We start from the raw sequence: 17,631 nt of genomic DNA, 5'->3' as shown, positions 1-17,631 counted from the left end.
AGACAATTGAAATTTGGTGAAATTATAGCTTTTGGTCTCTAACCGACGGGAAAATTCCAAGATGTTCAATTTTTTCACTTTTTACCCCCTAGGATATCGAAATATGGAGGCAATTTTAATGACTGTGCAGACATTCCTTTTGAGCTATTTTTTGGCTAAACGGTAAGTCGTATCACAAAACGGATGGCACAATGTCTCTTCAATTCGGAGTGATCTACAACTTTGGTCCTGTGACATTTTGTCGTATCTCTCTCCCTTATACGTTAAATTTGGCCGTATTTCTGGATTGTTCGTAAATTTGGTGATTTTTACAAGTATATTTTATTGTTTGACACACTTATAAGAATGATAGGATCATCACGTTGTGTGCGCACATTGGCACGATTAAGGGACATATGTGTACCAAATTTCATGATTCTAGCTTATACATAAGTAGGCAAAATGTAATGTAAAATGTTAAAAATGCACCCAAATTTCACCCTATTCAAAATTTGAACTCAATTTACCCCCTTAATATGGGAGATACGAGGAAGTGGTTTAGATACAAACATGTAGAGCGATAAATGAGGCGTCTGATGGCGCAAACCGTTTCTTAATATCATAAACCGTTTAGGAGATATGAATCTCGAAGTGGAAGTCTGCACTTTTCAACGTGCTCATGCTTATCCGTCATCTATATATATAAAAGCAAGTCGGGCTGGAGCGATGTATATATAAATATTTAAAAATGAAAAAAGACGTGAATTAATGAGGCACTTCCAGAAATCTCAGAAATTTGAAACTTGGTACGAGGGAAACTGATGACCCCAGGATCCCTAGAAAAATCGGAAATTCTCAAAATTCCCTGAAGGGGGCACGCTGGGGGGGCTCAAATTTTGGGCTCAGTATAAGAACACAGTCGTATAGTATATCCAAAACGATAACCTATAGGTTTCGTGGGCTTAAAAATTTTCGGGAATTTCCTCATTTTTATCCCCCATCCCCCCAAATCAAGATGGCGGCACAACCTGCGAGACGAGGTAGACAATTGAAATTTGGTGAAATTATAGCTTTTGGTCTCTAACCGACGGGAAAATTCCAAGATGTTCAATTTTTTCACTTTTTACCCCCTAGGATATCGAAATATGGAGGCAATTTTAATGACTGTGCAGACATTCCTTTTGAGCTATTTTTTGGCTAAACGGTAAGTCGTATCACAAAACGGATGGCACAATGTCTCTTCAATTCGGAGTGATCTACAACTTTGGTCCTGTGACATTTTGTCGTATCTCTCTCCCTTATACGTTAAATTTGGCCGTATTTCTGGATTGTTCGTAAATTTGGTGATTTTTACAAGTATATTTTATTGTTTGACACACTTATAAGAATGATAGGATCATCACGTTGTGTGCGCACATTGGCACGATTAAGGGACATATGTGTACCAAATTTCATGATTCTAGCTTATACATAAGTAGGCAAAATGTAATGTAAAATGTTAAAAATGCACCCAAATTTCACCCTATTCAAAATTTGAACTCAATTTACCCCCTTAATATGGGAGATACGAGGAAGTGGTTTAGATACAAACATGTAGAGCGATAAATGAGGCGTCTGATGGCGCAAACCGTTTCTTAATATCATAAACCGTTTAGGAGATATGAATCTCGAAGTGGAAGTCTGCACTTTTCAACGTGCTCATGCTTATCCGTCATCTATATCTATATATATAAAAGCAAGTCGGGCTGGAGCGATGTATATATAAATATTTAAAAATGAAAAAAGACGTGAATTAATGAGGCACTTCCAGAAATCTCAGAAATTTGAAACTTGGTACGAGGGAAACTGATGACCCCAGGATCCCTAGAAAAATCGGAAATTCTCAAAATTCCCTGAAGGGGGCACGCTGGGGGGGCTCAAATTTTGGGCTCAGTATAAGAACACAGTCGTATAGTATATCCAAAACGATAACCTATAGGTTTCGTGGGCTTAAAAATTTTCGGGAATCTCCTCATTTTTATCCCCCATCCCCCCAAATCAAGATGGCGGCACAACCTGCGAGACGAGGTAGACAATTGAAATTTGGTGAAATTATAGCTTTTGGTCTCTAACCGACGGGAAAATTCCAAGATGTTCAATTTTTTCACTTTTTACCCCCTAGGATATCGAAATATGGAGGCAATTTTAATGACTGTGCAGACATTCCTTTTGAGCTATTTTTTGGCTAAACGGTAAGTCGTATCACAAAACGGATGGCACAATGTCTCTTCAATTCGGAGTGATCTACAACTTTGGTCCTGTGACATTTTGTCGTATCTCTCTCCCTTATACGTTAAATTTGGCCGTATTTCTGGATTGTTCGTAAATTTGGTGATTTTTACAAGTATATTTTATTGTTTGACACACTTATAAGAATGATAGGATCATCACGTTGTGTGCGCACATTGGCACGATTAAGGGACATATGTGTACCAAATTTCATGATTCTAGCTTATACATAAGTAGGCAAAATGTAATGTAAAATGTTAAAAATGCACCCAAATTTCACCCTATTCAAAATTTGAACTCAATTTACCCCCTTAATATGGGAGATACGAGGAAGTGGTTTAGATACAAACATGTAGAGCGATAAATGAGGCGTCTGATGGCGCAAACCGTTTCTTAATATCATAAACCGTTTAGGAGATATGAATCTCGAAGTGGAAGTCTGCACTTTTCAACGTGCTCATGCTTATCCGTCATCTATATATATAAAAGCAAGTCGGGCTGGAGCGATGTATATATAAATATTTAAAAATGAAAAAAGACGTGAATTAATGAGGCACTTCCAGAAATCTCAGAAATTTGAAACTTGGTACGAGGGAAACTGATGACCCCAGGATCCCTAGAAAAATCGGAAATTCTCAAAATTCCCTGAAGGGGGCACGCTGGGGAGGCTCAAATTTTGGGCTCAGTATAAGAACACAGTCGTATAGTATATCCAAAACGATAACCTATAGGTTTCGTGGGTATATAAAAGCAAGTCGGGCTGGAGCGATGTATATATAAATATTTAAAAATGAAAAAAGTCGTGAATTAATGAGGCACTTCCAGAAATCTCAGAAATTTGAAACTTGGTACGAGGAAAACTGATGACCCCAGGATCCCTAGAAAAATCGGAAATTCTCAAAATTCCCTGAAGGGGGCACGCTGGGGGGGCTCAAATTTTGGGCTCAGTATAAGAACACAGTCGTATAGTATATTCAAAACGATAACCTATAGGTTTCGTGGGCTTAAAAATTTTCGGGAATCTCCTCATTTTTATCCCCCATCCCCCCAAATCAAGATGGCGGCACAACCTGCGAGACGAGGTAGACAATTGAAATTTGGTGAAATTATAGCTTTTGGTCTCTAACCGACGGGAAAATTCCAAGATGTTCAATTTTTTCACTTTTTACCCCCTAGGATATCGAAATATGGAGGCAATTTTAATGACTGTGCAGTCATTCCTTTTGAGCTATTTTTTGGCTAAACGGTAAGTCGTATCACAAAACGGATGGCACAATGTCTCTTCAATTCGGAGTGATCTACAACTTTGGTCCTGTGACATTTTGTCGTATCTCTCTCCCTTATACGTTAAATTTGGCCGTATTTCTGGATTGTTCGTAAATTTGGTGATTTTTACAAGTATATTTTATTGTTTGACACACTTATAAGAATGATAGGATCATCACGTTGTGTGCGCACATTGGCACGATTAAGGGACATATGTGTACCAAATTTCATGATTCTAGCTTATACATAAGTAGGCAAAATGTAATGTAAAATGTTAAAAATGCACCCAAATTTCACCCTATTCAAAATTTGAACTCAATTTACCCCCTTAATATGGGAGATACGAGGAAGTGGTTTAGATACAAACATGTAGAGCGATAAATGAGGCGTCTGATGGCGCAAACCGTTTCTTAATATCATAAACCGTTTAGGAGATATGAATCTCGAAGTGGAAGTCTGCACTTTTCAACGTGCTCATGCTTATCCGTCATCTATATATATAAAAGCAAGTCGGGCTGGAGCGATGTATATATAAATATTTAAAAATGAAAAAAGACGTGAATTAATGAGGCACTTCCAGAAATCTCAGAAATTTGAAACTTGGTACGAGGGAAACTGATGACCCCAGGATCCCTAGAAAAATCGGAAATTCTCAAAATTCCCTGAAGGGGGCACGCTGGGGAGGCTCAAATTTTGGGCTCAGTATAAGAACACAGTCGTATAGTATATCCAAAACGATAACCTATAGGTTTCGTGGGTATATAAAAGCAAGTCGGGCTGGAGCGATGTATATATAAATATTTAAAAATGAAAAAAGACGTGAATTAATGAGGCACTTCCAGAAATCTCAGAAATTTGAAACTTGGTACGAGGGAAACTGATGACCCCAGGATCCCTAGAAAAATCGGAAATTCTCAAAATTCCCTGAAGGGGGCACGCTGGGGGGGCTCAAATTTTGGGCTCAGTATAAGAACACAGTCGTATAGTATATCCAAAACGATAACCTATAGGTTTCGTGGGCTTAAAAATTTTCGGGAATCTCCTCATTTTTATCCCCCATCCCCCCAAATCAAGATGGCGGCACAACCTGCGAGACGAGGTAGACAATTGAAATTTGGTGAAATTATAGCTTTTGGTCTCTAACCGACGGGAAAATTCCAAGATGTTCAATTTTTTCACTTTTTACCCCCTAGGATATCGAAATATGGAGGCAATTTTAATGACTGTGCAGACATTCCTTTTGAGCTATTTTTTGGCTAAACGGTAAGTCGTATCACAAAACGGATGGCACAATGTCTCTTCAATTCGGAGTGATCTACAACTTTGGTCCTGTGACATTTTGTCGTATCTCTCTCCCTTATACGTTAAATTTGGCCGTATTTCTGGATTGTTCGTAAATTTGGTGATTTTTACAAGTATATTTTATTGTTTGACACACTTATAAGAATGATAGGATCATCACGTTGTGTGCGCACATTGGCACGATTAAGGGACATATGTGTACCAAATTTCATGATTCTAGCTTATACATAAGTAGGCAAAATGTAATGTAAAATGTTAAAAATGCACCCAAATTTCACCCTATTCAAAATTTGAACTCAATTTACCCCCTTAATATGGGAGATACGAGGAAGTGGTTTAGATACAAACATGTAGAGCGATAAATGAGGCGTCTGATGGCGCAAACCGTTTCTTAATATCATAAACCGTTTAGGAGATATGAATCTCGAAGTGGAAGTCTGCACTTTTCAACGTGCTCATGCTTATCCGTCATCTATATATATAAAAGCAAGTCGGGCTGGAGCGATGTATATATAAATATTTAAAAATGAAAAAAGACGTGAATTAATGAGGCACTTCCAGAAATCTCAGAAATTTGAAACTTGGTACGAGGGAAACTGATGACCCCAGGATCCCTAGAAAAATCGGAAATTCTCAAAATTCCCTGAAGGGGGCACGCTGGGGAGGCTCAAATTTTGGGCTCAGTATAAGAACACAGTCGTATAGTATATCCAAAACGATAACCTATAGGTTTCGTGGGTATATAAAAGCAAGTCGGGCTGGAGCGATGTATATATAAATATTTAAAAATGAAAAAAGACGTGAATTAATGAGGCACTGCCAGAAATCTCAGAAATTTGAAACTTGGTACGAGGGAAACTGATGACCCCAGGATCCCTAGAAAAATCGGAAATTCTCAAAATTCCCTGAAGGGGGCACGCTGGGGGGGCTCAAATTTTGGGCTCAGTATAAGAACACAGTCGTATAGTATATCCAAAACGATAACCTATAGGTTTCGTGGGCTTAAAAATTTTCGGGAATTTCCTCATTTTTATCCCCCATCCCCCCAAATCAAGATGGCGGCACAACCTGCGAGACGAGGTAGACAATTGAAATTTGGTGAAATTATAGCTTTTGGTCTCTAACCGACGGGAAAATTCCAAGATGTTCAATTTTTTCACTTTTTACCCCCTAGGATATCGAAATATGGAGGCAATTTTAATGACTGTGCAGACATTCCTTTTGAGCTATTTTTTGGCTAAACGGTAAGTCGTATCACAAAACGGATGGCACAATGTCGCTTCAATTCGGAGTGATCTACAACTTTGGTCCTGTGACATTTTGTCGTATCTCTCTCCCTTATACGTTAAATTTGGCCGTATTTCTGGATTGTTCGTAAATTTGGTGATTTTTACAAGTATATTTTATTGTTTGACACACTTATAAGAATGATAGGATCATCACGTTGTGTGCGCACATTGGCACGATTAAGGGACATATGTGTACCAAATTTCATGATTCTAGCTTATACATAAGTAGGCAAAATGTAATGTAAAATGTTAAAAATGCACCCAAATTTCACCCTATTCAAAACTTGAACTCAATTTACCCCCTTAATATGGGAGATACGAGGAAGTGGTTTAGATACAAACATGTAGAGCGATAAATGAGGCGTCTGATGGCGCAAACCGTTTCTTAATATCATAAACCGTTTAGGAGATATGAATCTCGAAGTGGAAGTCTGCACTTTTCAACGTGCTCATGCTTATCCGTCATCTATATATATAAAAGCAAGTCGGGCTGGAGCGATGTATATATAAATATTTAAAAATGAAAAAAGACGTGAATTAATGAGGCACTTCCAGAAATCTCAGAAATTTGAAACTTGGTACGAGGGAAACTGATGACCCCAGGATCCCTAGAAAAATCGGAAATTCTCAAAATTCCCTGAAGGGGGCACGCTGGGGAGGCTCAAATTTTGGGCTCAGTATAAGAACACAGTCGTATAGTATATCCAAAACGATAACCTATAGGTTTCGTGGGTATATAAAAGCAAGTCGGGCTGGAGCGATGTATATATAAATATTTAAAAATGAAAAAAGTCGTGAATTAATGAGGCACTTCCAGAAATCTCAGAAATTTGAAACTTGGTACGAGGGAAACTGATGACCCCAGGATCCCTAGAAAAATCGGAAATTCTCAAAATTCCCTGAAGGGGGCACGCTGGGGGGGCTCAAATTTTGGGCTCAGTATAAGAACACAGTCGTATAGTATATCCAAAACGATAACCTATAGGTTTCGTGGGCTTAAAAATTTTCGGGAATTTCCTCATTTTTATCCCCCATCCCCCCAAATCAAGATGGCGGCACAACCTGCGAGACGAGGTAGACAATTGAAATTTGGTGAAATTATAGCTTTTGGTCTCTAACCGACGGGAAAATTCCAAGATGTTCAATTTTTTCACTTTTTACCCCCTAGGATATCGAAATATGGAGGCAATTTTAATGACTGTGCAGACATTCCTTTTGAGCTATTTTTTGGCTAAACGGTAAGTCGTATCACAAAACGGATGGCACAATGTCTCTTCAATTCGGAGTGATCTACAACTTTGGTCCTGTGACATTTTGTCGTATCTCTCTCCCTTATACGTTAAATTTGGCCGTATTTCTGGATTGTTCGTAAATTTGGTGATTTTTACAAGTATATTTTATTGTTTGACACACTTATAAGAATGATAGGATCATCACGTTGTGTGCGCACATTGGCACGATTAAGGGACATATGTGTACCAAATTTCATGATTCTAGCTTATACATAAGTAGGCAAAATGTAATGTAAAATGTTAAAAATGCACCCAAATTTCACCCTATTCAAAATTTGAACTCAATTTACCCCCTTAATATGGGAGATACGAGGAAGTGGTTTAGATACAAACATGTAGAGCGATAAATGAGGCGTCTGATGGCGCAAACCGTTTCTTAATATCATAAACCGTTTAGGAGATATGAATCTCGAAGTGGAAGTCTGCACTTTTCAACGTGCTCATGCTTATCCGTCATCTATATATATAAAAGCAAGTCGGGCTGGAGCGATGTATATATAAATATTTAAAAATGAAAAAAGACGTGAATTAATGAGGCACTTCCAGAAATCTCAGAAATTTGAAACTTGGTACGAGGGAAACTGATGACCCCAGGATCCCTAGAAAAATCGGAAATTCTCAAAATTCCCTGAAGGGGGCACGCTGGGGGGGCTCAAATTTTGGGCTCAGTATAAGAACACAGTCGTATAGTATATCCAAAACGATAACCTATAGGTTTCGTGGGCTTAAAAATTTTCGGGAATTTCCTCATTTTTATCCCCCATCCCCCCAAATCAAGATGGCGGCACAACCTGCGAGACGAGGTAGACAATTGAAATTTGGTGAAATTATAGCTTTTGGTCTCTAACCGACGGGAAAATTCCAAGATGTTCAATTTTTTCACTTTTTACCCCCTAGGATATCGAAATATGGAGGCAATTTTAATGACTGTGCAGACATTCCTTTTGAGCTATTTTTTGGCTAAACGGTAAGTCGTATCACAAAACGGATGGCACAATGTCTCTTCAATTCGGAGTGATCTACAACTTTGGTCCTGTGACATTTTGTCGTATCTCTCTCCCTTATACGTTAAATTTGGCCGTATTTCTGGATTGTTCGTAAATTTGGTGATTTTTACAAGTATATTTTATTGTTTGACACACTTATAAGAATGATAGGATCATCACTTTGTGTGCGCACATTGGCACGATTAAGGGACATATGTGTACCAAATTTCATGATTCTAGCTTATACATAAGTAGGCAAAATGTAATGTAAAATGTTAAAAATGCACCCAAATTTCACCCTATTCAAAATTTGAACTCAATTTACCCCCTTAATATGGGAGATACGAGGAAGTGGTTTAGATACAAACATGTAGAGCGATAAATGAGGCGTCTGATGGCGCAAACCGTTTCTTAATATCATAAACCGTTTAGGAGATATGAATCTCGAAGTGGAAGTCTGCACTTTTCAACGTGCTCATGCTTATCCGTCATCTATATCTATATATATAAAAGCAAGTCGGGCTGGAGCGATGTATATATAAATATTTAAAAATGAAAAAAGACGTGAATTAATGAGGCACTTCCAGAAATCTCAGAAATTTGAAACTTGGTACGAGGGAAACTGATGACCCCAGGATCCCTAGAAAAATCGGAAATTCTCAAAATTCCCTGAAGGGGGCACGCTGGGGGGGCTCAAATTTTGGGCTCAGTATAAGAACACAGTCGTATAGTATATCCAAAACGATAACCTATAGGTTTCGTGGGCTTAAAAATTTTCGGGAATCTCCTCATTTTTATCCCCCATCCCCCCAAATCAAGATGGCGGCACAACCTGCGAGACGAGGTAGACAATTGAAATTTGGTGAAATTATAGCTTTTGGTCTCTAACCGACGGGAAAATTCCAAGATGTTCAATTTTTTCACTTTTTACCCCCTAGGATATCGAAATATGGAGGCAATTTTAATGACTGTGCAGACATTCCTTTTGAGCTATTTTTTGGCTAAACGGTAAGTCGTATCACAAAACGGATGGCACAATGTCTCTTCAATTCGGAGTGATCTACAACTTTGGTCCTGTGACATTTTGTCGTATCTCTCTCCCTTATACGTTAAATTTGGCCGTATTTCTGGATTGTTCGTAAATTTGGTGATTTTTACAAGTATATTTTATTGTTTGACACACTTATAAGAATGATAGGATCATCACGTTGTGTGCGCACATTGGCACGATTAAGGGACATATGTGTACCAAATTTCATGATTCTAGCTTATACATAAGTAGGCAAAATGTAATGTAAAATGTTAAAAATGCACCCAAATTTCACCCTATTCAAAATTTGAACTCAATTTACCCCCTTAATATGGGAGATACGAGGAAGTGGTTTAGATACAAACATGTAGAGCGATAAATGAGGCGTCTGATGGCGCAAACCGTTTCTTAATATCATAAACCGTTTAGGAGATATGAATCTCGAAGTGGAAGTCTGCACTTTTCAACGTGCTCATGCTTATCCGTCATCTATATATATAAAAGCAAGTCGGGCTGGAGCGATGTATATATAAATATTTAAAAATGAAAAAAGACGTGAATTAATGAGGCACTTCCAGAAATCTCAGAAATTTGAAACTTGGTACGAGGGAAACTGATGACCCCAGGATCCCTAGAAAAATCGGAAATTCTCAAAATTCCCTGAAGGGGGCACGCTGGGGAGGCTCAAATTTTGGGCTCAGTATAAGAACACAGTCGTATAGTATATCCAAAACGATAACCTATAGGTTTCGTGGGTATATAAAAGCAAGTCGGGCTGGAGCGATGTATATATAAATATTTAAAAATGAAAAAAGTCGTGAATTAATGAGGCACTTCCAGAAATCTCAGAAATTTGAAACTTGGTACGAGGGAAACTGATGACCCCAGGATCCCTAGAAAAATCGGAAATTCTCAAAATTCCCTGAAGGGGGCACGCTGGGGGGGCTCAAATTTTGGGCTCAGTATAAGAACACAGTCGTATAGTATATCCAAAACGATAACCTATAGGTTTCGTGGGCTTAAAAATTTTCGGGAATTTCCTCATTTTTATCCCCCATCCCCCCAAATCAAGATGGCGGCACAACCTGCGAGACGAGGTAGACAATTGAAATTTGGTGAAATTATAGCTTTTGGTCTCTAACCGACGGGAAAATTCCAAGATGTTCAATTTTTTCACTTTTTACCCCCTAGGATATCGAAATATGGAGGCAATTTTAATGACTGTGCAGACATTCCTTTTGAGCTATTTTTTGGCTAAACGGTAAGTCGTATCACAAAACGGATGGCACAATGTCTCTTCAATTCGGAGTGATCTACAACTTTGGTCCTGTGACATTTTGTCGTATCTCTCTCCCTTATACGTTAAATTTGGCCGTATTTCTGGATTGTTCGTAAATTTGGTGATTTTTACAAGTATATTTTATTGTTTGACACACTTATAAGAATGATAGGATCATCACGTTGTGTGCGCACATTGGCACGATTAAGGGACATATGTGTACCAAATTTCATGATTCTAGCTTATACATAAGTAGGCAAAATGTAATGTAAAATGTTAAAAATGCACCCAAATTTCACCCTATTCAAAATTTGAACTCAATTTACCCCCTTAATATGGGAGATACGAGGAAGTGGTTTAGATACAAACATGTAGAGCGATAAATGAGGCGTCTGATGGCGCAAACCGTTTCTTAATATCATAAACCGTTTAGGAGATATGAATCTCGAAGTGGAAGTCTGCACTTTTCAACGTGCTCATGCTTATCCGTCATCTATATATATAAAAGCAAGTCGGGCTGGAGCGATGTATATATAAATATTTAAAAATGAAAAAAGACGTGAATTAATGAGGCACTTCCAGAAATCTCAGAAATTTGAAACTTGGTACGAGGGAAACTGATGACCCCAGGATCCCTAGAAAAATCGGAAATTCTCAAAATTCCCTGAAGGGGGCACGCTGGGGGGGCTCAAATTTTGGGCTCAGTATAAGAACACAGTCGTATAGTATATCCAAAACGATAACCTATAGGTTTCGTGGGCTTAAAAATTTTCGGGAATTTCCTCATTTTTATCCCCCATCCCCCCAAATCAAGATGGCGGCACAACCTGCGAGACGAGGTAGACAATTGAAATTTGGTGAAATTATAGCTTTTGGTCTCTAACCGACGGGAAAATTCCAAGATGTTCAATTTTTTCACTTTTTACCCCCTAGGATATCGAAATATGGAGGCAATTTTAATGACTGTGCAGACATTCCTTTTGAGCTATTTTTTGGCTAAACGGTAAGTCGTATCACAAAACGGATGGCACAATGTCTCTTCAATTCGGAGTGATCTACAACTTTGGTCCTGTGACATTTTGTCGTATCTCTCTCCCTTATACGTTAAATTTGGCCGTATTTCTGGATTGTTCGTAAATTTGGTGATTTTTACAAGTATATTTTATTGTTTGACACACTTATAAGAATGATAGGATCATCACGTTGTGTGCGCACATTGGCACGATTAAGGGACATATGTGTACCAAATTTCATGATTCTAGCTTATACATAAGTAGGCAAAATGTAATGTAAAATGTTAAAAATGCACCCAAATTTCACCCTATTCAAAATTTGAACTCAATTTACCCCCTTAATATGGGAGATACGAGGAAGTGGTTTAGATACAAACATGTAGAGCGATAAATGAGGCGTCTGATGGCGCAAACCGTTTCTTAATATCATAAACCGTTTAGGAGATATGAATCTCGAAGTGGAAGTCTGCACTTTTCAACGTGCTCATGCTTATCCGTCATCTATATATATAAAAGCAAGTCGGGCTGGAGCGATGTATATATAAATATTTAAAAATGAAAAAAGACGTGAATTAATGAGGCACTTCCAGAAATCTCAGAAATTTGAAACTTGGTACGAGGGAAACTGATGACCCCAGGATCCCTAGAAAAATCGGAAATTCTCAAAATTCCCTGAAGGGGGCACGCTGGGGAGGCTCAAATTTTGGGCTCAGTATAAGAACACAGTCGTATAGTATATCCAAAACGATAACCTATAGGTTTCGTGGGTATATAAAAGCAAGTCGGGCTGGAGCGATGTATATATAAATATTTAAAAATGAAAAAAGTCGTGAATTAATGAGGCACTTCCAGAAATCTCAGAAATTTGAAACTTGGTACGAGGGAAACTGATGACCCCAGGATCCCTAGAAAAATCGGAAATTCTCAAAATTCCCTGAAGGGGGCACGCTGGGGGGGCTCAAATTTTGGGCTCAGTATAAGAACACAGTCGTATAGTATATCCAAAACGATAACCTATAGGTTTCGTGGGCTTAAAAATTTTCGGGAATTTCCTCATTTTTATCCCCCATCCCCCCAAATCAAGATGGCGGCACAACCTGCGAGACGAGGTAGACAATTGAAATTTGGTGAAATTATAGCTTTTGGTCTCTAACCGACGGGAAAATTCCAAGATGTTCAATTTTTTCACTTTTTACCCCCTAGGATATCGAAATATGGAGGCAATTTTAATGACTGTGCAGACATTCCTTTTGAGCTATTTTTTGGCTAAACGGTAAGTCGTATCACAAAACGGATGGCACAATGTCTCTTCAATTCGGAGTGATCTACAACTTTGGTCCTGTGACATTTTGTCGTATCTCTCTCCCTTATACGTTAAATTTGGCCGTATTTCTGGATTGTTCGTAAATTTGGTGATTTTTACAAGTATATTTTATTGTTTGACACACTTATAAGAATGATAGGATCATCACGTTGTGTGCGCACATTGGCACGATTAAGGGACATATGTGTACCAAATTTCATGATTCTAGCTTATACATAAGTAGGCAAAATGTAATGTAAAATGTTAAAAATGCACCCAAATTTCACCCTATTCAAAATTTGAACTCAATTTACCCCCTTAATATGGGAGATACGAGGAAGTGGTTTAGATACAAACATGTAGAGCGATAAATGAGGCGTCTGATGGCGCAAACCGTTTCTTAATATCATAAACCGTTTAGGAGATATGAATCTCGAAGTGGAAGTCTGCACTTTTCAACGTGCTCATGCTTATCCGTCATCTATATATATAAAAGCAAGTCGGGCTGGAGCGATGTATATATAAATATTTAAAAATGAAAAAAGACGTGAATTAATGAGGCACTTCCAGAAATCTCAGAAATTTGAAACTTGGTACGAGGGAAACTGATGACCCCAGGATCCCTAGAAAAATCGGAAATTCTCAAAATTCCCTGAAGGGGGCACGCTGGGGGGGCTCAAATTTTGGGCTCAGTATAAGAACACAGTCGTATAGTATATCCAAAACGATAACCTATAGGTTTCGTGGGTATATAAAAGCAAGTCGGGCTGGAGCGATGTATATATAAATATTTAAAAATGAAAAAAGACGTGAATTAATGAGGCACTTCCAGAAATCTCAGAAATTTGAAACTTGGTACGAGGGAAACTGATGACCCCAGGATCCCTAGAAAAATCGGAAATTCTCAAAATTCCCTGAAGGGGGCACGCTGGGGGGGCTCAAATTTTGGGCTCAGTATAAGAACACAGTCGTATAGTATATCCAAAACGATAACCTATAGGTTTCGTGGGCTTAAAAATTTTCGGGAATTTCCTCATTTTTATCCCCCATCCCCCCAAATCAAGATGGCGGCACAACCTGCGAGACGAGGTAGACAATTGAAATTTGGTGAAATTATAGCTTTTGGTCTCTAACCGACGGGAAAATTCCAAGATGTTCAATTTTTTCACTTTTTACCCCCTAGGATATCGAAATATGGAGGCAATTTTAATGACTGTGCAGACATTCCTTTTGAGCTATTTTTTGGCTAAACGGTAAGTCGTATCACAAAACGGATGGCACAATGTCGCTTCAATTCGGAGTGATCTACAACTTTGGTCCTGTGACATTTTGTCGTATCTCTCTCCCTTATACGTTAAATTTGGCCGTATTTCAGGATTGTTCGTAAATTTGGTGATTTTTACAAGTATATTTTATTGTTTGACACACTTATAAGAATGATAGGATCATCACGTTGTGTGCGCACATTGGCACGATTAAGGGACATATGTGTACCAAATTTCATGATTCTAGCTTATACATAAGTAGGCAAAATGTAATGTAAAATGTTAAAAATGCACCCAAATTTCACCCTATTCAAAATTTGAACTCAATTTACCCCCTTAATATGGGAGATACGAGGAAGTGGTTTAGATACAAACATGTAGAGCGATAAATGAGGCGTCTGATGGCGCAAACCGTTTCTTAATATCATAAACCGTTTAGGAGATATGAATCTCGAAGTGGAAGTCTGCACTTTTCAACGTGCTCATGCTTATCCGTCATCTATATATATAAAAGCAAGTCGGGCTGGAGCGATGTATATATAAATATTTAAAAATGAAAAAAGACGTGAATTAATGAGGCACTTCCAGAAATCTCAGAAATTTGAAACTTGGTACGAGGGAAACTGATGACCCCAGGATCCCTAGAAAAATCGGAAATTCTCAAAATTCCCTGAAGGGGGCACGCTGGGGAGGCTCAAATTTTGGGCTCAGTATAAGAACACAGTCGTATAGTATATCCAAAACGATAACCTATAGGTTTCGTGGGTATATAAAAGCAAGTCGGGCTGGAGCGATGTATATATAAATATTTAAAAATGAAAAAAGTCGTGAATTAATGAGGCACTTCCAGAAATCTCAGAAATTTGAAACTTGGTACGAGGGAAACTGATGACCCCAGGATCCCTAGAAAAATCGGAAATTCTCAAAATTCCCTGAAGGGGGCACGCTGGGGGGGCTCAAATTTTGGGCTCAGTATAAGAACACAGTCGTATAGTATATCCAAAACGATAACCTATAGGTTTCGTGGGCTTAAAAATTTTCGGGAATTTCCTCATTTTTATCCCCCATCCCCCCAAATCAAGATGGCGGCACAACCTGCGAGACGAGGTAGACAATTGAAATTTGGTGAAATTATAGCTTTTGGTCTCTAACCGACGGGAAAATTCCAAGATGTTCAATTTTTTCACTTTTTACCCCCTAGGATATCGAAATATGGAGGCAATTTTAATGACTGTGCAGACATTCCTTTTGAGCTATTTTTTGGCTAAACGGTAAGTCGTATCACAAAACGGATGGCACAATGTCTCTTCAATTCGGAGTGATCTACAACTTTGGTCCTGTGACATTTTGTCGTATCTCTCTCCCTTATACGTTAAATTTGGCCGTATTTCTGGATTGTTCGTAAATTTGGTGATTTTTACAAGTATATTTTATTGTTTGACACACTTATAAGAATGATAGGATCATCACGTTGTGTGCGCACATTGGCACGATTAAGGGACATATGTGTACCAAATTTCATGATTCTAGCTTATACATAAGTAGGCAAAATGTAATGTAAAATGTTAAAAATGCACCCAAATTTCACCCTATTCAAAATTTGAACTCAATTTACCCCCTTAATATGGGAGATACGAGGAAGTGGTTTAGATACAAACATGTAGAGCGATAAATGAGGCGTCTGATGGCGCAAACCGTTTCTTAATATCATAAACCGTTTAGGAGATATGAATCTCGAAGTGGAAGTCTGCACTTTTCAACGTGCTCATGCTTATCCGTCATCTATATATATAAAAGCAAGTCGGGCTGGAGCGATGTATATATAAATATTTAAAAATGAAAAAAGACGTGAATTAATGAGGCACTTCCAGAAATCTCAGAAATTTGAAACTTGGTACGAGGGAAACTGATGACCCCAGGATCCCTAGAAAAATCGGAAATTCTCAAAATTCCCTGAAGGGGGCACGCTGGGGGGGCTCAAATTTTGGGCTCAGTATAAGAACACAGTCGTATAGTATATCCAAAACGATAACCTATAGGTTTCGTGGGCTTAAAAATTTTCGGGAATTTCCTCATTTTTATCCCCCATCCCCCCAAATCAAGATGGCGGCACAACCTGCGAGACGAGGTAGACAATTGAAATTTGGTGAAATTATAGCTTTTGGTCTCTAACCGACGGGAAAATTCCAAGATGTTCAATTTTTTCACTTTTTACCCCCTAGGATATCGAAATATGGAGGCAATTTTAATGACTGTGCAGACATTCCTTTTGAGCTATTTTTTGGCTAAACGGTAAGTCGTATCACAAAACGGATGGCACAATGTCTCTTCAATTCGGAGTGATCTACAACTTTGGTCCTGTGACATTTTGTCGTATCTCTCTCCCTTATACGTTAAATTTGGCCGTATTTCTGGATTGTTCGTAAATTTGGTGATTTTTACAAGTATATTTTATTGTTTGACACACTTATAAGAATGATAGGATCATCACGTTGTGTGCGCACATTGGCACGATTAAGGGACATATGTGTACCAAATTTCATGATTCTAGCTTATACATAAGTAGGCAAAATGTAATGTAAAATGTTAAAAATGCACCCAAATTTCACCCTATTCAAAATTTGAACTCAATTTACCCCCTTAATATGGGAGATACGAGGAAGTGGTTTAGATACAAACATGTAGAGCGATAAATGAGGCGTCTGATGGCGCAAACCGTTTCTTAATATCATAAACCGTTTAGGAGATATGAATCTCGAAGTGGAAGTCTGCACTTTTCAACGTGCTCATGCTTATCCGTCATCTATATCTATATATATAAAAGCAAGTCGGGCTGGAGCGATGTATATATAAATATTTAAAAATGAAAAAAGACGTGAATTAATGAGGCACTTCCAGAAATCTCAGAAATTTGAAACTTGGTACGAGGGAAACTGATGACCCCAGGATCCCTAGAAAAATCGGAAATTCTCAAAATTCCCTGAAGGGGGCACGCTGGGGGGGCTCAAATTTTGGGCTCAGTATAAGAACACAGTCGTATAGTATATCCAAAACGATAACCTATAGGTTTCGTGGGCTTAAAAATTTTCGGGAATCTCCTCATTTTTATCCCCCATCCCCCCAAATCAAGATGGCGGCACAACCTGCGAGACGAGGTAGACAATTGAAATTTGGTGAAATTATAGCTTTTGGTCTCTAACCGACGGGAAAATTCCAAGATGTTCAATTTTTTCACTTTTTACCCCCTAGGATATCGAAATATGGAGGCAATTTTAATGACTGTGCAGACATTCCTTTTGAGCTATTTTTTGGCTAAACGGTAAGTCGTATCACAAAACGGATGGCACAATGTCTCTTCA

The sequence above is a fragment of the Anabrus simplex genome, chromosome 7 (assembly GCF_040414725.1).
Source record: "Anabrus simplex isolate iqAnaSimp1 chromosome 7, ASM4041472v1, whole genome shotgun sequence".
Lineage (NCBI taxonomy): Eukaryota > Metazoa > Arthropoda > Insecta > Orthoptera > Tettigoniidae > Anabrus > Anabrus simplex.
This window is presented reverse-complemented; position numbering follows the sequence as displayed.